This window comes from Gymnodraco acuticeps, unplaced genomic scaffold, assembly GCF_902827175.1.
Source record: "Gymnodraco acuticeps unplaced genomic scaffold, fGymAcu1.1, whole genome shotgun sequence".
NCBI lineage: Eukaryota > Metazoa > Chordata > Actinopteri > Perciformes > Bathydraconidae > Gymnodraco > Gymnodraco acuticeps.
Genome location: NW_022990225.1, coordinates 465,902 through 488,052, shown reverse-complemented (window position 1 = coordinate 488,052; position 22,151 = coordinate 465,902). Strand labels below are relative to the sequence as shown.

At 44.9% G+C, this 22,151-nt stretch overlaps 1 protein-coding gene across 1 annotated transcript in view; it reads right to left on the bottom strand.

The window, feature by feature from the left end:
• The window catches only part of col7a1l (collagen type VII alpha 1-like), a 79,244-nt gene extending 66,559 nt beyond the window's left edge, over window positions 1-12,685 (bottom strand). Inside the window, exon 1 of the mRNA XM_034218866.1 lies at window positions 12,389-12,685. The gene's annotated coding sequence lies outside the window, so the exon portion shown is untranslated. The remainder of the gene's footprint in view (window positions 1-12,388) is intronic.
• Between the last annotated feature and the right edge of the window lie 9,466 nt (window positions 12,686-22,151).

Genomic DNA, 22,151 nt, shown 5'->3' with positions numbered 1-22,151 from the left:
ATCCACACAAACATAAATAGATCCTATCATTTGTTTCTTACTTTGTGGCTATTGCCATCATTTAGGTAAATGTAAATTGGTGATCATAATGTTGTACACTATTCCAATATTATGGGTTCAGTTTTAACTCAAATTCCAATGACGCAAAGAAAATAAAAGCATCAAATGAGGGTTAAAACTGTCTGACATAAAACAAGCTAATAAAAGCAGTTATTGGGAGGTGTTAACATTATGAACTCACATGAAAAATTATTACCCCAATAATTTGTTACGACTGACTTACAGTATATGATAGAGTTTCTTCAGAGTGAACCTGCAGCTTGACCTGATGCATGCCACTGCTCCTACTGTTTATCGATGTAAAAACCCTCTACATGTGCAAAAGATATTTACAGTGGTCAGCCAGACCTCTAGACTATGTGCACCTGTCCCAGACTGAGGATTACCCAAACCCCCTGAGGGCTGGCTTTGGCCTGGAAGTCAAACTGCAGAGGTGTTTATCTGCAGAGCTGAGGCCGAGGCAGCATTGCTAATCGCTTCCGATGTGTGTGCACATACTACATTGCACTTTGTCAAAAATGTTTTAGCCCCATGGTAAATCTGCAATAACAGAGAATGTGTCTAATTAAAGCGTCCACCTGCACCCTCTTATGTCTCGTGTATGTGCGAGTTTCTTTGTTTGACCACAACATGGTGACACTGTAGGACATTTGGGAAGAACTGTCTGCAATCCAAAATATGGTTTTGTACAATTTCTGCTCAAATGATCATGTATTTAAAGGATTTTTCTCTAAGCTCTGAGTAAGGTGCAAGACACACTAATTATTCAGAAAATCAACATGATCAAAGTTCAGCTGTGGGTGTGTGAGACGATTTTAGACTCTGGAAGTGTTTCCAAGAACTGACAGGTTAAAGAACAGGAACCCTAAGACAGATGAGTTTCACTGGACTCGAGGAAGCACAGTGATCGAAGTAATCGAGATGGAATGAGAGTTATAGCTGTCCCACAGTCAATGGAGTTCTATTTCGTCCCTACTGACCGCCAGAGGCGGTGCTTTCAGCACTGGATATGTCCATCGCGCGCATGCGCAGCTCGAGTACCAATACCAACAAAGTCACCTGTGACCCACGTGACACCGGCTATATCAGCCGGTGTCGTCAGAGGATCTGTTCCTTTCATCTTCTCGCTGCTCGAGGGTACCGCGGCTACATTTTTGTAGCCTACAGCGTTCAGGTTTGAACGTCTGATCTGAGGGATTTCTCTGCAAGCAGCTGGCCGCGTGCAGCTTCCTGACAGTCGGAGCTACGGGTCGTTAACGCGTCCTCCAGGAGCTGTGGCCGGCTGTGCGCTGTGCAGAGCCTCGACAGACAGGTTGGTGTCAGCTTGTTGCTGGTGATGGCTGTGTCCCCGCACCCTCTCCCAGCCAAGTTGTCCTGATTGCTGTCTTATTTTTTGTTTGGCTTAGACTTTCTGGTGACGACAGTGTTCCCGCTTCCTCTCCCATAAAGTTGCCCTTATGCTCTTTTGAAAGTTCTGCTTGTGGCGTTGTGCCCGAGCTATCATTAGCATTTGAGTCCCAGCTTTGGCTGTATCCCTCATTCAATTTAACCCGTTTTTCGTTTAGAGGCAGAGAGTAAGGTAAGTACTTTCTATTTCTTAGAAGCTATTATCTGGTCTTAACATTTGTGTTCTGACTTGGTCGCTTGATTGTTAGCAGCAGCCGCTTGGCTAACACCTTGCTATTAAGCTTAACTATTAACTCAGCCGGTGAGGGCAGTGCTCCCGGTAACATAGGGTTTGATTGCAGTAGCGCTAGATCGTTGTATTACTGCTCCTAGTACTAGACTCCTAGCACTAGGATGATATGCAGAGAACATCTTCACTGCGGGTGCTGTGTGCTCCGCATGTGCGGTTACTACTGTAACCATGGCCTACGGTTCTATGCGGGCTGTTCTCTTTCTTAGAAGCTAATTATCTGGTCTTAACATTGTGTTCTGACTTGGTTTCTTGATTGTTAGCAGCAGCCGCTTGGCTAACACCGTGCATGTACTGTTAAGCTTCATTATTTAACTCAGCGGTAAACGCATGGTATGGTTGCAGTAGCGCTATATCGTTGTATTTACTGCTCCTAGTACTAGACTCCTAGTACTAGACTCCTAGCACTAGGACGATATGCAGAGAACAATCTTCACTGTGTGCTGTGTGCTCTGCATGTGTGGCCATTAAGGAGGATTTCATCCTCCCAATATTATATTATCTAGTGGGCAGCCGTTTGGCTGACACTTTTAGGCACCGGCCACAGTTACTACTGTAACTAAGGTTCTAAGCCGTAAGTACTGGCCATAATTACTACTGTAACTACGGTTCCAAGCCGTGTAAGTACTGGCCATAGTCAATACCGTAACTACGGCTCTATGCTGTGTAAGTACTGGCCATAGTTACTACTGTAACTACGGTTTTAAGCCGTAAGTCCTAGCCATAGTTACTACTGTAACTACGGTTCCAAGCCGTGCAAGTACTGGCCATAGTCAATACCGTAAACGGCTCTATGCTGTGTAAATACTGGTCATAGTTACTACTGTAACTACGGTTCCAAGCCATGTAAGTACTGGCCATAGTTACTACTGTAACTACGGTTCCAAGCCGTGCAAGTACTGGCCAGAGTTACTACTGTAACTACGGCTCTATGCTGTGTAAGTTCTGGCCATAGTTACGACTGTAACTACGGTTCTAAGCCGTGTAAGTACTGGCCATAGTTACTACTGTAACTACGGTTATATGCCGTGTGAGCACTGGCCATGGTTACTGCTGTAACTACAGCTCTGTGCTGTTCTCTTCTTTCGAAGCTAGTTATCTGGTCTTAAACATGTGTGTTATTTGACTTGATATAGCTTGATCGTTAGCAGCAGCTGCTCGGCTAACGTCTTGCGTGTACTGTTAAGCTTCTTTATTCTACCCAGCTAGGTGAAGGCAGTGCTCTCGCTCCCGCTCCCTCTACCGGTAATGCGGATGTAGCTACATCCCTTTTTCTGTTCGGTGAGTAGTAGCACCGCTCTACTCTTCCCGTTCAGCAGGTAGCTGGTGAAGGCTGTGTTCCCGCACCCGCTCCCGGTTACGCTGCATCTGGCATTCGTCTCTAACTCAACCAGTGAAGGCAGTGTTCTCGCCCCCGCTCCTGGTAGACGCTGAACTGCCTCGTTTTTCCGTTAAGCAGGTAGCTGGTGAAGGCTGTGTTCCCGCACCCGCTCCCGGTTACGCTGCATCTGGCATTCGTCTCTAACTCAACCAGTGAAGGCAGTTCTCGCCCCCGCTCCTGGTAGACGCCAAACTGCCTTGTTTTTCCGTTAAGCAGGTAGTCGGTGAAGGCTGTGTTCCCGCATCCGCTCCCGGTTACGCTGCGTCTGGCAGTCGTCTCTAACTCAACCAGTGAAGGCAGTTCTCGCCCCCGCTCCTGGTAGATGCCAAACTGCCTCGTTTTTCCGTTAAGCAGGTAGCCGGTGAAGGCTGTGTTCCCGCACCCGCTCCCGGTTACGCTGCATCTGGCATTCGTCTCTAACTCAACCAGTGAAGGCAGTGTTCTCGCCCCCGCTCCTGGCAGACGCAGAACTGCCTTGTTTCTCCGTTAAGCAGGTAGCTGGTGAAGGCTGTGTTCCCGCACCCGCTCCCGGTTACGCTGCATCTGGCATTCGTCTCTAACTCAGCCAGTGAAGGCAGTGTTCTCGCCCCCACTCCTGGTAGGCGCTGAACTGCCTTGTCTTTCCGTTAAGCAGGTAGCTGGTGAAGGCTGTGTTCCCGCACCCGCTCCCGGTTACGCTGCATCTGGCATTCGTCTCTAACTCAACCAGTGAAGGTAGTGTTCTCGCCCCCGCTCCTGGTAGACGCGGAACTGCCCTGTTTTTCAGTTAAGCAGGTAGCTGGTGAAGGTTGTGTTCCCGCACCCGCTCCCGGTTATGCTGCATCTGGCATTCGTCTCTAACTCAGCCGGCAGTGTTCTCGCCCCCGCTCCTGGTAGACGCTGAACTGCCGTGTTTATTAATCCAGCCAGGTGAAGGCAGTGCTCTCGCTCCCGCTCCCTCTGCCGGTAACGTGGGTGTAATTACATCCCTCTTTCTGTTCGGCGAGTAGCAGCGACGCTCTACTCTTTCCATTAAGCAGGTAGCTGGTGAAGGCTGTGTGCCCGCACCCGCTCCCGGCTACGCTGCATCTTGCTACCTACGGAGTGGCTCATTCATGTAGCGCCTGTATGGCTTCTTTTGAGCCATTGAGAAATGTGAGCATCTGAGGGAGGTTCTCACGGTAAACGCCTGCATGAGCTGTAGCTGCATGCCTCGGGCGCTCAGAGTGGCTAGAATCACTGAGGTGGAACGTCTGGCAGCAGCCAACAGACACCTCTCCTTGTCACATCCTCCTCCAGATCAATTCGGCCGTTCCCGGCGACTTGAGGGAGCGATGGCTATGTGTGCTCCCCCCAATAGAAGGACTAGAAAAGCTGTCCTCTAAAGTGGATCGGCTAGCTGCCGATAGGGGCATGATGAAGTCGCCTCTGGTCCTTCAGCCTGGGCCCGGTGTAGGGGCCTTCGGTCGACGCCCCTCCTTTGGTTGGCGCACCTCCTTCGGCTGGCGCACCTCCTTCGGTTGGCGCACCTCCTTCGGCTGACGCACCTCCTTCGGTTGATGCACCTCTGTATGAGGAGGCCTTGTCGCTGGTACAGACTCGTCGCCAGGTTTCGCTGGCCCAGTCACCACTAACGGAGTCATGTAGGAGAGTCCTCCGTAGCATACCAGTCGAGCTGTTTAGGTCAGCTGCCCTGGAGGCACTGGAGCGTGCCGCCCAAGCTAGGCAGACCAGGCAGCAGCTCTCGGGTCTTCGCAGACCTGTGCCCACTCCCAGCAGGCCCAGGGGCCGCTCTAGCAGCCGCACTCAGCCGCCGGATTACAGGGGTGGTCTGCAGAGGTCTTAGCGGCGCGACCCAATGACTTTCGTGCCCCAGGTCGCCCGCCTTCCAGACGGCCTCGTGCCCCAGTGCCCCCCCGGTCGTCGGCTGCTTTCCCAGCAGCAGCTCAGTTACTGGGCGGTCTGTACTTCCGTCCCTTGGGTGGTTTTCACCTTAACCCAGGGGTACGGACCGCAGCTCCGGCCCCTAGCCTTCGGCTGGGTCTAATTGACAGTCGTCAGCGATCCGGCAGGGGCCCTAGCTCTGGCCCAAGAGTTGTCCGTCCTTCTGTCCAAGGACGCAATCAAGCCAGTAAGACCCTCTGCTTAGCCCAGGGGGTTCTACTCGGCGTACTTTCTCGTGAGCAAGAAAGTCGGCGGATTTCGCCCGATCTTGGACCTCAGAGGAATCAACAGATTCCCGAAGGTGCTGCCATTCTATATGCTGACCACTGCATATGCACAGGTGGAGTGGTTCTCAACCGTGGACTTGAGGGATGCCTACTTCCACGTGGGCCGGGCAAGATGGTGCCTTATATTCAGTTCCTCCGGCCCTTGGGCAGACTGGCAGCTGCCTCGGCCGCTGGGCCCTTAGGCCCGCTGTCGTTGCGCCCCATGCAGATGTGGCTGAACAGCCTTCACTTGGACGCCAAGTGGCACAGGCACAGGGAAGTCAGGGTGTCGCAGCATTGCCTCCACTCTCTGTCACGCTGGAGGGGCAGGGCCTATCTCCTAGTGGGCATGCCCATGGGCGCCATCCCATCCTGCCAGGAGACCATCACCATAGGTGCATGTCTCTCAGGGTGGGGTGCAGTGCGGCAGGGCAGGAACGTTCAGGGTCAGCGGTCTGCCCAGGAGAGTGCGTGCCAGGTCAACGTGCTAGAGCTTCGGGCTGTGCAGCTTGCACTCACGCACTTCCTACCCCAACTGGGGGGCAAGAATGTGTGTGTTCCTTGGGGACAGCATGTACGTTGTTGCTTAGACAACAGTCCCTTCTAGATGGTGGACGTTCTCACTCCACTCTGAATTTATGTGACTGCGATTTCTGCCCGGCATGTTCGGGTCGACGGCGCCACGGCGGGGTGCCACAGGTCGGTGTCCCTCTTTATGAGAGGGGCTTTACGGCAGCGTCCCCCTAGCACCCCGAGGGATCCGGCTTGGGACCTGCCTCTGCTGCCGGATGCCCTATCATCTCCTCCCTTCGAGACCCTGGCCCAGGTGGGGCTTAGGTGGCTGCCCACAAAGGCAGCATTTCTGCTTGCCATAGCCTCAGGGAAGCGAGTCGGGGAGTTGCATGTCCTCTCCATAAACAATACATGCCCGAGGTGGGACTCTCAGGCGTTGCCCTTTGGGCAAATGTGGCATACCGGCCCGGGGTCCTTCCACAAACCCACTTCAATCAGCCTGCCCAGCTGGCACGCTTTGACATTCAGGAGTACGGCACGTCGAAGTTGCTGTGCCCTGGGGGTGCCCAAAGGGCATATATCAAGGCTACTGCCTGTATACGGTAGTAGGAGCAACTCTTGATTTTGCCCTTGCGGCACTAAAGGAGGTTATGCCCTCTAACCAGTGGCTGCCCCACTGGGTTGTCGATACCATCTCACAGGCTTACGGGGCCAGTGGCCGCCCCCTGCCATCAGGCTGAGATGCCACTCTACAAGGAGCATCTCAACATCTTTGGCTGCCCTGAGGGTGGTGCCCCTGGAGACCATCTACGCCGCGGCGTCGTGGGTGTCTTCTGGCACATTCTCCAGTTGTCATCAGGTCAATGTCGCCACTCCCCATTCTTTGGGCGTGGTCCTTTTGCCGAGCTCCGCTGTTTCCAGTGGTGAGCAAGGGCTTGGATTCTTCATGACATTGTTGGTATAAGTCATCCAGTGCTGAAAGCACCGCCTCTGGCGGTCAGTAGGGACGAAATAGAACGATAGTTACGGCTGTAACTACGGTTCTATGAGTCCCGGATGACCGCCAGAGTTCCCTGTCACTCAGAATTCTTGTGTGCTCGCGAGAAGATTCTGGGAACAGATCCTCTGACGACACCGGCTGATATAGCCGGTGTCACGTGGGTCACAGGTGACTTTGTTGGTATTGGTACTCGAGCTGCGCATGCGCGCGATGGACATATCCAGTGCTGAAAGCACCGCCTCTGGCGGTCATCCGGGACTCATAGAACCGTAGTTACAGCCGTAACTATCGATTCAATAACACTCTGGGATACAGAAAATCCTTCCCCTTTCCTTCCTCAAAAGACAGAGGAAACTTCAAGTTAGCATAAAAGAGATTAGCCCCAAGGCTACAGCTTTTGACTTGGCATAATACACTGAGTGGAGGCAATTCATTCCCTTTGAAATGTTGCGGTTGCTTTACCAGCATATTATCTCTATTGCAGACTTGTACCTTGGGAAGGGATATTTAAAAGCATGGTGCAATGATAGGACGTATTGTAGAATCTTCACTGCATTTGTGCTGCTCAATGATCCACTTGCTGCAATATCTTTAAGCTGACTTTGAGTCAGCTTAAAGATATTGCAGCAAGAATGTGTTGAGAGTGAAAACCTTCCTTTAAATGTATAGGAAACACAGCAATGTATCAACATTCAGTTAAGTGAAAAATAATCAATGCCTAAGTAGAGTTAATCCAGAACTTGAATCACAATGGCAAAGAATCATGCAGCAGCCACAGATTATCCCATATTAAATAAATAACCCCCTGTCAGAGAGAAGCACGTTCAATGCAAATCTAAGAAATGGTTAGTACCGTTATGTTTTACATTAGCGTTCTATCTTCCAGCATGTGTCAGCACATAAGTGTTCATGTGTGCCCAAGTACATGTGCATGAATATATTTTAGCCTATAAGCATATGGTATTGCAAATTCATAGGCCTAACATCAAAGAGAGATCTGCCTTTACTCAACTACCATACATGAGATGAAAACATTACGGATTACTTTAGGCATTCATGATTCACATTCCATTCATCAAGCTATCTGCCAATACTTCCAATGTTTCAGCTACAGAATAAATGAATATGATAAAGCCATACAAAAGTAAAACAATCTGAATTCCAGACAAATCTTTGGTGTGATTTGACCACCTGGCTGACAGAGCCGGAATGGCTGAAGGCTGACTAGTTTACAACCTCTGCAGATCAACTCTCATGTAACAGCCAGAAAACCAAACTCTCCCCCTCACATACCGATGCAGATCTAAGATCTGTCTCTGCATGTATCTTCTTAGTACTGAAGTGCAGAGAGCACAAACGTGTGTTTTCATGAATGACAGCAGGTGCAGAAGTATACAGTTGCTGTCTTCTATACCAAAAGGTGGACATTATAGGTTTTAATGTGCTAAAGGTGGCACAAGTTTTCTGAGTCAAGTAGTGGATGTCAATGTTAAAAACATCTGCAGAAATATAAAAGAGCCTTAGATTTAACTTGACAGTTAAAAGTGTCCCTGAGTCAATCCAAATGTTTCTGAAAATATTGAAGTTTAAGCATGATGTACCTCTACATAAATTGCAAAAATACCAGGGGCCTCATTTATAACGCCGTGCGTAGGATTCACGTGGGAATGTTGCTTACGTAGTAGAAATCCAAAAAATAGGTACAGAAATGTTCCGACATTTTCGGATTCACCAAACATTGCGTACCGTCGAGGAAAGTGCGTACAGCACTTCCTACGCCGGTTTCCCTTTATAAATCACAATCGACTCGAAATGCGGTGCAGCTTTTGCGGGCTTCACGTAACGCCCATATTTGCCTATAAATAGTCAAAGAAACGCCCATTCATTCATTCATTTTGACTGACTTTATGAAGAAGATAGCAGGAAATGACGACAGAACAGCTAAAAAATACATCTCACACGTGGCCCCTTCTCATTTCTCTAACTCCCCTCCTCGACTCCTATCCTCGATACTTAGTCCCGCCCACAGGAGATGCGAGCGGAGGAGCCGAGGAGGGGAACCGAGGAGAGAGGAGGGGAAGCAGCAGGCGGTTAGAGAAATGAGAACTCCTCTCCTCTGAGCGGTCATTTGAAAGAGACGTCCATTAATGATGACAGGAGGCACAGCAGCCCTCTGTCTGATGGACAGATGTGTTCATGACCACTTATATATTTACTTTTAATTCATTCACAGTGCGGTATAATGAGACAACAGGCTACAGATGCGGACACACGCACACACACATATTTGTATATATTTATATAAATATATACAATTTCAGAATCAAACAGAGCACTCTCATAATAACGTAACACTATCAGAGACTGGATATATCCCCCCCCCTCTCTGGTCGCTACAATGAGGAAAATAAATTACGGGCCAAAAGTTTTATTTACAAGTATTAAAAGTAAGCAGAGGACACCAAACCAACTGAGACCTGTATGTCCGCTGCATCTACGCACACACTGTATAACACACACACACACACACACACACACGCACACACACACACACACACGGACATACAGTTCCTAAAACAGGCTACAGCCGTTGTGTATTTTATTATGTGAAGCACTAAATGGTTTTAGAAAAATATCGACTCTTTGTTTGTAGATATCTACTAAACTAAAGCAAATAAAGAGAGTAGGCCTGTTATACTGAGTGATATATATTTTACACACTGCTCTGCTTTCTGCACGGACCTCACAGCTGTTTTACTGTAAACGTCGCGTCGCGATGAAAGCCGTTAATAAAATAATATCCCCAAACGTGCGTCACGACTCTTTGAAACATCTCTGTTCCCGGAAATGCATCCACGAAGGAGCCGTGGAGGACCCATCAGTGTATCCTCGGTTAGAGCTCCTCCAGAGAGCCTCCTCGATGCTCGACGCTCGGTCCTCGAAGTGCATTTAGAGAAATGAGATGTCCTTCAACATGGCGCGCTGAAATTCATTTCCGGGTCACTACCGGAGGACCGAGGAGTCGAGGAGTCGAGGAGGGGGATTTGATGAAATGAGAAAGGGCCCGTGTCAGATTTTGGTTATTTTGGGGAGGTCGAGATAGTTTGGTGGATGCCGTTTGAACCAGAGTAGCAGCATGGAGGTCGGATCGTCACCAAAATAAATTAATAAGTGGTCCGAAAAAGGTTCTTGACAAAAAAATTACACATAGCCTTCCTCAGGCAGTGTGTTTGTACCGGGGACAGGAGACACCCCCTTGATGAGAGACTGTAAGAAATGATCGGGGAATCCCTCCGGAGTGGAGTCATGACTACTGGATCTGAATTATGTTTTCGTATTTGGTGGTTTGTGTCCCAGCTGTCGATCAGCTGTGCGCAGCGTCTCCACTGCAGCAACTCTATATCCACCAGTTAAAGGATATACAACTAATGTGTTGTGTTATATTAGCTGTACAATTTACCACATATGGTGTTCTTAGTTTCCATACCTCCTGTGTTTTATGAGCGACTTATCAAGTCTTAGCAAACGGCATAAAACATGATTAAACATGGTAGTATAAAACCATGCTCGTACAACCTATAGAAATGCAAAACCGCATCATTTGAGAAAACATTTCATAACATTAACACAACATATTCGAGGTGGTTTTAAATAACATATCCGTATTTATTTATTTCTCCAAGTTATGTTTGTGTGTGCACTGAGGAATCTCAAACAGGCGTGTGTTTAATCAAGATTGGCTTTAATCAATGTTTGAAAATGAATTCTTCATATGATAAATGAGAGGTAACATTTTATTTATGGTATTATTTCAACATATTTCTCTCCATTCGTCCTTCTGCCAACGCGGTGTCGCAGTTTCTCGTCTCTCCCGTTGTTGTGCTTAGTGCGTACGCATGGGTTAGAGTTTGCGTGGAGGACCGCACCTTTTCCCGTCAAGTTAGTATTTTATAAATCGCAAACATTGCGTAGAAACTGGCGTACGCCATTTTTTGAGCGTATATCCCTTTATAAATGAGGCCCCAGGAGCATACAGCCTCGCTAACAGCAGTGTTTTGAGGTAAATGCTAATATCAGCATGCTGATTTTTCGAGGGAATAATATTTACTATGTTCACCATTTCCGTTTAGCGTGTTAAGATGCTAACATTAGCTAATAGGGACATAACAGGTGAGGATGATGTGACTTACATGTAGAGGTATTTGGTCTTAAACCATAATTGGACAAACATTTGGCATGATGGGGACGCTTACTGTATAAAAAGTCAGGCAATCACCAAAGTCACTGCAATTCATCCATCTTGTATCATATCAGGCCTGTACAAAATGTCATGGCCATAAATATAATTGTTCTTCTGGACGTGATGGACTGCAAATCCCAGCTCATTCCAACAATCCTGCAGGACATTTCTACAACGCCTGTGATCATAAGCTAGACTCAGACACTTAGATAACATGCTTGCAATGATCCCGCGTCAAGAAAAACATGTGCACAGCACTCCATCCATCACTCAAAGCATGCTGGGATCACAAGCACTTTGTCCAGCCTCGCCGAGGAGGAAATGTGTATATTGTGTCCGAGGCCTTAAGTTTATCACTGCCCGAGAGGATTCAATAATGTTACAAAACGAAGTTTGCTGTCTCTGGCCCTGATACTCCCTCTCTGTTCCCTATCTCCCTTCCTCACACACACTCACTCACACATCACATGCCCTGCAAGTCTAACTGCATGTCAGCTATTTCTACATAATGGCATTTTCCACCTCACCACTTCACAGAATGGATGATCCCCGTAGGTAGAAAACTGGTACAGTGAAGTGGCACATACACACTGGAATGTCAGAACTGCAATGTATGATAGCCCATGTCTTCGGTGCAATTAAATACAGATCTACAGTTAAAACACACACACAAATACAATCACACTCAACGCATGTCCTCTTAATGTCACTTTGCATTCGCAGTCAGACAGCACAGACAAGTCCATGCATGGGAAACATCCACAATTCATTCTTCATAGTTTCATCCTCTTGCTAACAACCTGGTATGTTATTATTATTCATGAATACACTAGAGCTCACATGACTGTGAAATCCATGATATCTTGTTTTATGCTCCTATTGAGGTTGGAGGTGTAACATATTTGCATTACCTTCTGCAGAGAAGCACATGAGGATGCCCAGGACTTCTGCACTACATGGTCTGAGTGTGAGATTCTAAGTGCATGTTCTCAAACTCAGTGGAATGCACATTTGCAGAAATTACTGTAGTTTATCACATAAAGGCACATCAGACAACAAAGAAAATGGGCAACCAGCAAGCACTAATATCAGGCGGCAATGCTGTTTAAGGAGAAATTGTACTGCAAGGAACAACAGTAAAGGCTAAGTATCACAAGTGTTGGCCTAGGTCCAGACACTTAGGCTGTAACAAGGGTGTCTGGGCAGTTAAGAATTCAAAACTACTCAGTAAAGCACCATATTAAAGTGCAGTTAAAGTAATGGGTTTTGACTATATGGCACTGAAATGGGCCCACACAATCTCACTTACCACTGCAGACAAGTGAATCATTATTATCTTCCCAATCCAGGTGACCTCTTGACGGTCGAGAGGAGAGAAAATATCCACTGAAAAACACAAAAAGGTTTCATCCAAGTCAGGGGAGTTGAAAAAAAAGAAGTCTGGAATTGATAATGTATTCCTGCAGAAGGTGTTATCAGAGATAATCGACTGAATGGTACATGAGAATCAATGTGTGTGTCTGAGTGAAGGAGGAGGCGGCTGTGTTTGGTTGTGTGTAAGGGTGGATGAATAACAGACGCTTTTTTTCTGGGCTCTGCTGCAGAAAAGTTTGGGAAGAAGGGTGGAGGGTGAAGCTGCTGCAACCTGTTGGCTCAAAGAGACAGAGAGAAAAAAAGAGAGAGGGAGAGAGGTGGGGAGTTACTGATGAGCTCTGACCCGGCGAGGAATGCATTGCTACTGTTCTCATTGCATGTGTTTCGTGCATCGAGCCAAGTTTTTACCCCAGGGTAATAGAATAAGCAGTTGGGTGAAAACAATGCTAAGGTTACGTCTGCCATCCCCTATATTCATACTGTAAGCTGAATCAGACTAGTTTTGGAAATCCACCAAATAATGCCCTGGATACACACTGACTTGCAGACAGAAGGCACCTCTTGAACAATCTCTATAAATAGTGACGGAAATAATATACAAGATTGGACTTATGAGTGACCCAGTCTTTTACTGCTGGTTTCATTTGGCTGTTAAAGTAAAATAGTTTAATGGTGATTTAAACTACATTTGCACACTACATCAACACAATATCCTCTTCACAATAGATAAACAAATAGGTAAAAAAGCATATGATAACACCAATAACACACAAGGTCATGTTTGAGCATGACCTCTGGAGTAAAGGTTTGTATACTCACACATAAAGACAACACAAATAGCTTGTTTAGCAAACACCGTCTGAAAACAGAAAGGAGAGGCAGGGTGATAAATCTGTCATGTTTTACTAGCTGCTCTCAGTAGGTGTGTTCCTCGCTCTGTGTGTCTGTGTGTCATGGGGCATTGGGTCACCTTTAATGGTGGACCCCAGGAATGTGGTGACTAGTTTATTAGGGTTTGGCCAGCTGTCAGTCTTGTCATGCTATAACTCAACTCATAAACACTAACTCTGATGCAGACAACGGTGGTCGTTTTGGCTGATATGCTGATTTTGATGGTGTACAGATGAGAAGCCTTTGCAATGTATATTGTAAGGTGTCCTTGGGTGCTTTGAAAGGCGCCTCTAAATAGAATGAATTATTCTTATTATTATGTATATTCTACAGCATCCATTCCCAACCTTTACAGGGATCCGGAGTGACAATGGATGCTGGAGTTGTCTCTATCTGTATTCCTCTGTAAATGCATCAGCTCTTCCCACAACATTTTACAGGATCTGTAAAAAGCCTGAGAAAAGCATGTGTTGCATACACAGAAACATACAAACCATTCAACAAAAGTACATCTAACAAAGTGCAACAATTAAACCCGGTGGATTAAGAAATAATAAAAAAACTTTGACGATTCAGTCTTTTACTAGAAAATCCTATTTCCTTCTCTTGCAATGAGACATAACAGTCTGATTAAACCTCAAAGCTATAGGAAACTTATGTCGAATAATTTCCCGTATTTCCCGTATGCTATGACATGGGTAGTACATCACATAGTGAGAGCATTTCAATTATTGCAAAGGAGGCATGTTTTAAATACAGAATGTTATTGTAAATGTCTACTCTGCAGACTTAATGGTTCAAATTGTAAACTTCTTTCTTCTGCTTTCATAAATATGAACAATGTCAGCAAAGTGACAGCTATATCAGGCACCTTTTTCCTATCCTTCCAATTTTATAGCATGCTGACCTACGGTTGAGGTTACTACAGTTTGTTGAGGTGTGTCAGAATCAGTGACTGAGTGTCAGACGTCAATGTGTGAGGCCTCCCTTCACATCCAGTTTTGCACTAATATTGAAGGATTTTCTATCAGTGCTTCTCGCCGGCGCAGCAGCAGAGCAGCTCCAATCATAAAACATGAGGGACTACTCCAGAGAAGGTGATATATTGACGTAGAGTAAAAGGTGGCATATTGTGGTTTGGCCTCAGGGCTGTCTGAGTTACGCACTGCCCTGCTGCTGACCCTCAGCAAATGTTAAGGAAGTTCAGGAGGGTGCATCAATCAGGACCACTCTTCCTGAGCATTCAAAGGTGAGTTTGTCCCTGTGAGTATATTTCTCTGTATAGCACAGCAGTGTGGCTAATGCTGAAATGCAAAAATGAGCCTCAGTGTGAAGAAAATATCTTGTCAATTCCATTGTGCATTGGCAGTGCCGGAAAAATAACTCAGGTCTTTAAACTTGTGTAAAAGTAGCAATATTAAATTGATAAATACATTGTTACAAGTAAAAGTAATTTATAACCTTACTTTTGTAAAAGTACAGATGAAGTGGCATCAAAAGTACTTATGTGTAATAGCCCATTTCATAATCATACGTTAAATGGAGCTCGTTTTAATTACTTTCTATACTGCAGCTTAATATCTTAAAAGTAGATCATGGTTATTTATGAGGAATTTTTAAATAAAATGTATTAATGTATATTTAGTATAAGCCAATAATCAGATTCACTAAAGGTCACTAAATATGTCAAACAAATTAAGTGGAGTGCAAAAGGTAAAACATTGACTTCCAAATTGCAGTGGAGCAGAAGTATAAATTATCATAACATGGAAATAGCCAGGTGGAGTACAAGTACCTCAAAATGTTACTTAAGTACAGTACTTGAGTAAACGTTACTTTCCACCACTGCACTTCAGAGAACACAGCCTAAACCGGTCTGTACCACATAAACACATTGTAAATATTATCCACTCTATTCTTAATAGACTCATCTTGCTTAATAACATTTCATGGGCGAATAAGCCTAACGATCTTTCAAGAGCAGGTGTGATTATGAATAAAAGGTGTTTTGGACCTGTTAGGGTATATCAGATGGGGAATATTAACAAGCCTTGTCTCAGCTAATTGCACCCTTTTGCAAACTGGGCCTAAATCCCCCCTAGTCAAGAGAGGTGTCCGCACAAAAGTGAGCTTTTTATTTACGCTGTAGGCTAACCAGAAAACAATCATGTGCATTGGGAGTCGAGAGAAGGAGGAAAAAAGGAGAAAAAAGTAAAAGGCGCAACAAAAGCACCATAAATGAACAAAGCCATCAGGAGTTGAGAAGGAAGGGTGTGTGAGTTGGGTTATTATGGCTGGTTTATTATAAGCAGGAAAACAGGTTAGAACCATGGTTAGAACATGTCAATAACAGTTGAATATAAATGTCAATAACATATAGTAACATCCTGGGTTATACTACAAAACATAGGGTGATAAAGGTTTCATTCCTACTTAAGAAATGCTATACAGTATAGCATTTCTTAATGAAACCTTTATCACCCTAAATAGTAAGAAAACAACTTGGCAGACTACTTTGAAGTTTCCTTTTAAAAGGCCATATCTGTTCCACGGCACTGCTGAGGCCACTGATGAAGTACAACATGAAGGTATGAATGAGCATAATAACCTATTAATATTCAGTTTGGAAAAGCCTTGGTCTTTCACTGTTCATGCCTCGCGGCAGCTTTTCAGTGAGCTTCTACTTATAATTTGATGAAATACAGATTTAATGCATTTGAAATCTTCATTTCTCCACCTCCTTTTTTGCTCCAGTGGTTCCATCACAGAGGTTATGAGAATCACACATTGCTTTAGCCCCTGGTTGTAAAGCCTCATATGGCGCTTTCAGTTTCAAATTTAAAATGTAATATTTTTCTCTACAGTATTCCGTATAATTGGAGGGTGTATAACAGTAATCTCATTAGTGTGTGCTCAAACGCAGATGGAAGTGTTTTTTTGTCTGTATATGTGTTAGTTACTCTGAACTAAACTTTGACCCCCTACACTTTGGAACATTTTCTGATTAAACTTTCAGAATCAGGACATGTCACCTGCTGCTGAGTTCTGAAACCAGGCTGGGATGCTTGTTTTCCCACGCTGGTATTTCATTTGTGCACGGGCCTCCTTTTGTGTGGCAGTAACGTAGGTATTGATAGACTGACAGCATGAGATGAGTGTCAGACGTATATGATGTTGTTTCAGTTTCTGTTTAATGCTGTCACTGTTGATACATGTGTTGGAGTTTCACAGCAGGGAGATGGGCAGTCTCTCTGGCCGGAGGCTCAAACTATTCTATCTCGCATCCATAAACCATACAAGCTGGGCAGAGCGCCCACTGCTGCCAACTACAAAAAGCTCTGCTCTGTGCCAAGCCTTGTAGCGCTACAAGCGTACGTACAAACACGTGCACGCATGTTCACACACAGAGCAGAGAGGCAGGGGAAGCCACAGCATGCACGAAACAGACAAATCACATACATCCATACCCTCTGTGTATACACACTAGGCGCTTGCAGATAGATTTTGTCATAATATATTAATTTCATAAACCACACTACTTCCCGCCTCCGACTGAGATACGAGCTGTCATGGCAACAGAAGAAAACAGCAGTTTCAGCATGAGGGCTGGTTTGTTGGGACAAGCTGCACCAGAGCAGAGGATTGAGATGCAGCAGAAGTCTGGGCTGATGGAATTAGTCATGAGTGTGTGTCCAATTACCACTCTGAAGTCGACAAAGGATATCCAAATAATGAAGAAAACCAGTACTCTTCGCTGTGCTTAAGAAGACCAAGTGTCACAGAAAATCCTGTAATCAACATGAAGAGAAAACTCCGGATACACATGTCGAAATGTGAGCCAATAATCTCACAGTAAAAGAGATTGTTGGCTCACAAAAAAGACCATTTTTTAAGAGATTATAATTAGCATGTAATTGTTTAATTTAAAGGGTGATTCAGAAAAGGAAAATGCAATAAGATCATGTGTCGATAACAAGACAACCGTTATTATCTCAGGAGTTATGAGTGTGCATCTGACCTGGAGAGATGCTTCAAATGCAATAGGGTTTTTGACAACTCCTAAAGGTCAAAGGGCAGCAGCTGTCCACAATTGCCCTTTTAAACCTTTCAAAGACCAAAGACATACATGTAGACAGGGAATGAGGTCAAGAGAGGGCTATGGGATAGAGCTACCTTTTGAATTCATCAGGGGAAGACAACTTTTACTACTGATGGACAACGCCTTCATAACTCAATTCAAGTTGCATGAAGTCATGTCTACAGCTTTCAAACATCCAACTCTGACTGGAACTATAACAATCACACAGGGATTTGACTCAACTTGTTGAAGTGGCGTCTTAACAGCATTTAACTTTGCATATATGTGGTGACTTTGCTTAAGGGGAAAACAAAAACCTTCAATTGTGTGTGTGTGTGTGTGTGTGTGTGTGTGTGTGTGTGTGTGTGTGTGTGTGTGTGTGTGTGTGTGTGTGTGTGTGTGTGTGTGTGTGTGTGTGTGTGTGTGTGTGTGTGTGTGCGCGCGCACCTTCATTCATTCATTCATTTGACATGATGTATCAGCCCCGGTGCCAGCATGCTGCTCTGCATCCTACGACTCGTACAGACTCATCTCACTTGGCAGTCCCAATGCTTGGCTGCAAAACATAAACAACAGAGAGGTGAATCTGCTGACTTGGAAATCCAGGTGTTTCTGTGAAATAACATCGCTTGGTAAAAGCATAGGAATTTAGATTCAACTCAGAGTTCATTGGTAAACTGACAGTGATTACTTGATGAACCTGATTGACCTCTGTAAAACACATCTGGCAGGAAATGACAGAAAACTTTTTTGTGACATCTGTTGAATGTAATCGTTGCAGTTTACTCACATATTTGTATCCACTTGTGTTCCAGCCGATAATCCGGGATGGATTGTTTATACTGATCCCTTTTGAAAGACACAATATTCATTGAAACCAAAGACAGTTCAGTGAAAGAGGTTATCATGCTGAAGGAGTTGCAGCAAGACCTATGATTCAGTGCTTTCTCTGCACTGCTGAACCTAATCCAGCTTTAGTGAGCAGAGCAGAACTGAATTTAACTGAGTTAACAGAGCAGGACTGTGAAGGACAGTAGGAAAGTGTACTCAGGTATGCTGTATAGATGCATTTGTATTGAAATAAAACCATTTTGTGATGCAAATAGCACAAAATAGAATTTGGGATTAATGTGATTTTCAACAAATCTTGTAAAAAAGTAAGTGCTACATATGTCCTGTCTTCCCTGTCCTAGGGCTCTCAACAGTGACGTATTGGTTCCTACTGAAGACATACATTTCTAAGAACGGGTCATCAATATGTACTTTTTCATATCTTTAAATATTTATTAATATGCACCCTGGCAGTTCACCATGTAGGGTGGAGTCCTAACTGCAGAGGCCTTTTGCCTCATGTCATACTCTCTTTCGCTCCCTTTACTGTCTAGTTAAGGTTTCACATAAAAAAATGTAAAAAGCCCGAAAATAACCTCAAATCTTTTACCAAACATAATTTAGGCAAGAATAAATTGTTATAAATATATGGGACTATTTTCAACAAAAGATTTATACACATTTGATGTTTTACTAATATATATTAATAAAACTCTGACTCAAGTCCACATGTGTCAATACCCATGTTCATTATATTGAAGGAATACATTAACCATGGGCATTATTGAGCACAGAGAAACAGACTCTCTCAGGCTTTAGCTTACCAACACATATTTGTTGGTAGGATATATTAAGTGTTATTTTCGGTCTTTTCATGGAATTTGTTAACAATAAGGACAACATCAGACGTATCCAGGAGTGAACTTCATCTGTTGTTGATGTGAGCCAGCATTTCTGGATGTTTTTTTTGTGTCTGAGAAATATAATATAATGTTGCTTCATGAGTGAGAATAACCATGCATTCTCCCGGCTCTGACTTTACTCAAACCAGCATATGAGCTCATATCTAAAGACTCTGTGTACACTGTGAAAGTATAAATGCACAACATCCATCAGTCAGGCAGTGAACTCAGTGGAATGTGTCTTCTTGTGTTGTACAATATTGCATGTTGGCCACGGTTGAGAGATGACTGAGAGATGACACACACACACACACACACACACACACACACACACACACACACACACACACACACACACACACACACACACACACACACACACACACACACACACGCAAGCAAGCAGGGACACGTCTGCTGAGAGCAGGTCAATGGAGCTCTGCGGCAGTACTCAATGGAATGGAAAATGGCTGGGGGGGGGGGGGGGGGGCAGACTGCCGCTTTGAAAGCTGCTGCTTCATATGCATTATACAAAAGTAAGTGTTTGGATAGAAATTCTGAAAACGAGTTTTTGCATATAAACATGACAGCCAACAGAGACGTGGAGAGGTAAATGTGGTTCAACATTGCAGGAAAAAAAGTGGAAGCATAATTCCTAACATTATCCATCTATGTTTTCATTAACTGCACTGGGGTTGCCATTTACTGACCTTTACAATGTTTGATTTTATGGAAACAAATTCAAAATAAAGGTAAACAAGCATACCCAGCCTCTGTAGCCCATCAACACAGGCTGTTTCCTCATCAAACCCTGCTCATTCAACTCCACAAACCCTGGCTTTCCAGGATTAAATATATCAGAAATTAATTAGCACTTGACCTTATGGTGGGGTAAAAGATTTCAAAGCGGGGACACCTGGGTGTTTTACCTCTGTCACATAACCCTTGTCCCTATAATCTCTCTTCCCTCTGTTGTAATTGTCTCTTTAGACTCTTATCCTTCATCATTTGGCCTTTGGAAAGCCCCTCTTTGGTTTAATTGATTATGCATGACACAGCATGGGACACAAGGACGATAATGTGTTGCATAGTCAGAGGCTCTAGTCTACTGCATTTTCATGGATGCTTTGAAAAGGATGTATTCAGTGGATCACTCAATTTCATGGAAAGTGGACTGTGGGTGTAACAAGGCAACAACTTTCAGGAATATATAGGCAGTAAAAGCAGGAGATACAGATACAAGGAGGAGGAGGAGGAGGAGGAGGAGGAGGAGGAGGAGGAGGAGGAGGAGGAGGAGGAGGAGGAGGAGGAGGAGGTGGTGAGGGTAATTGGAAAAGCATAGAGAGGCTGGACTGACAGAAATGGAGTAGGCTTGAGGAAAGAAGGTGAACATTTTGTATTTCTAATGCAGCAGGACATACAAGATCCTAAACAGAGACAAAGGGGGCATACAAAGAAAGAAGGACCTTTTTGTTTTTAATCGCTAACACATGTTGCATCTGTGGTTTGGTCTAGTCTTACTAGTTGTTATACTGTAGGGTTCCCCACTTCTCACGGGAGATGAAAGAGTGGAAGACAGAAAGATGAGGTGATGGAGACTACTCCGGGGGGGGGGGGGGAATAACATCTGCAGAAAGAGAGAAACACATGGAGGTGGAGGAGAGGGAGACAGCCAGAGGTATGATATTATATGAGAATAAGAGAGCTGCATGGTGAGAGGGTACAGAAAGGTTTATGAAAACTGCTGTCATCACCTTTTGGAAAGCCAACATCAAACCAAAGGTCAAAAGTACGATCAAAGGTCAAACCTTATAAAAAATCAAAGGAGAGATCAAATGCAGGCACTCTAATGTTGAGAAAGTGAAACCCCGCCTGACTAGAAAGCAAGAAATAAAGCCAAGATTCCTTCTGTTCCTTCCCATCCCCAGCACAGCTGTAGCCATGCCTCCCTCAGGCTGCCATTCCCCGGCTCACAGGTGAGGTCAGCCCACCCTGGAGGGGGCAGTATTGTTCAAGTAAGGGTATTTGTCTGGGCATGTCCACCCCATCCACCTGACCCACAGCCAGAGGGGAGCAGCCAGATGTGGCATGGGGGAAGTGGGGTTGTGTGTGCGTTTGTTTGGAGTGTTTTGATCCTTCTACTGTTAAGTTAAGGCTTCTTTGGACATTATTGCTGTGCTATTGCTATCTTACCAATGTTTGCAAGCTAGCTAAGAAAAAAACAAATCCTGTGTGATGTGATAATAAATAATAATTCCTTACATTTATTATAGCGCTTTATCAATGACTCAAAGCGCTTTACATATACACACATTACACATATATGATACATGCAATGGTCAGATACTGTGGACAATACCCACAGGAGCAAGTTCAGGTGAAGTGTCTTGCCCAAGGACACACCGGCTTTACAGACGCAGCAGCGGCGGGTTTCACCCCTTGATCTGATGATCATTGCACAGCACACTGCGCCACACCGTCCATCTTCACGCCTCGAAGACATCGAGGCGCTTTTACAGGTACACATTGGTATTATACATGTACTGTGGACAATACCCACAGGAGCAAATCCGGGTGAAGTGTCTTGCCCAAGGACACAACGGCCTGACGCAGTGGCGGCAGGAGCGGGTTTCGAACTGGAGTTCCCCAGCACTCCCCCTTGATCTGATGATCGGATGCACAGACCACTGCGCCACCCGTCCCTGATGTCCATCCATCCATCTTCTCCCGCTTATCCGTGGTCGGGTCGTGGTCGATGTGATGTCTAAAAGTGTTCATTTGTAAGTTACTTTGATGTAAGAACAATACATTATTAAAGAGACTGACTGTATAGAAGTTTATGATAAAAATAATTACTTCTTGAGAGATTTTTTACCTGTGTGAACATTGTAAACATCATTTTATGGTCTCAATCCCTAGTTTCAAGTATTATTCAATGCTCCATTTAGAGTAAAATAGACAAGGTCTTGGCTACTATCTACAGATCTCTTTGGTGT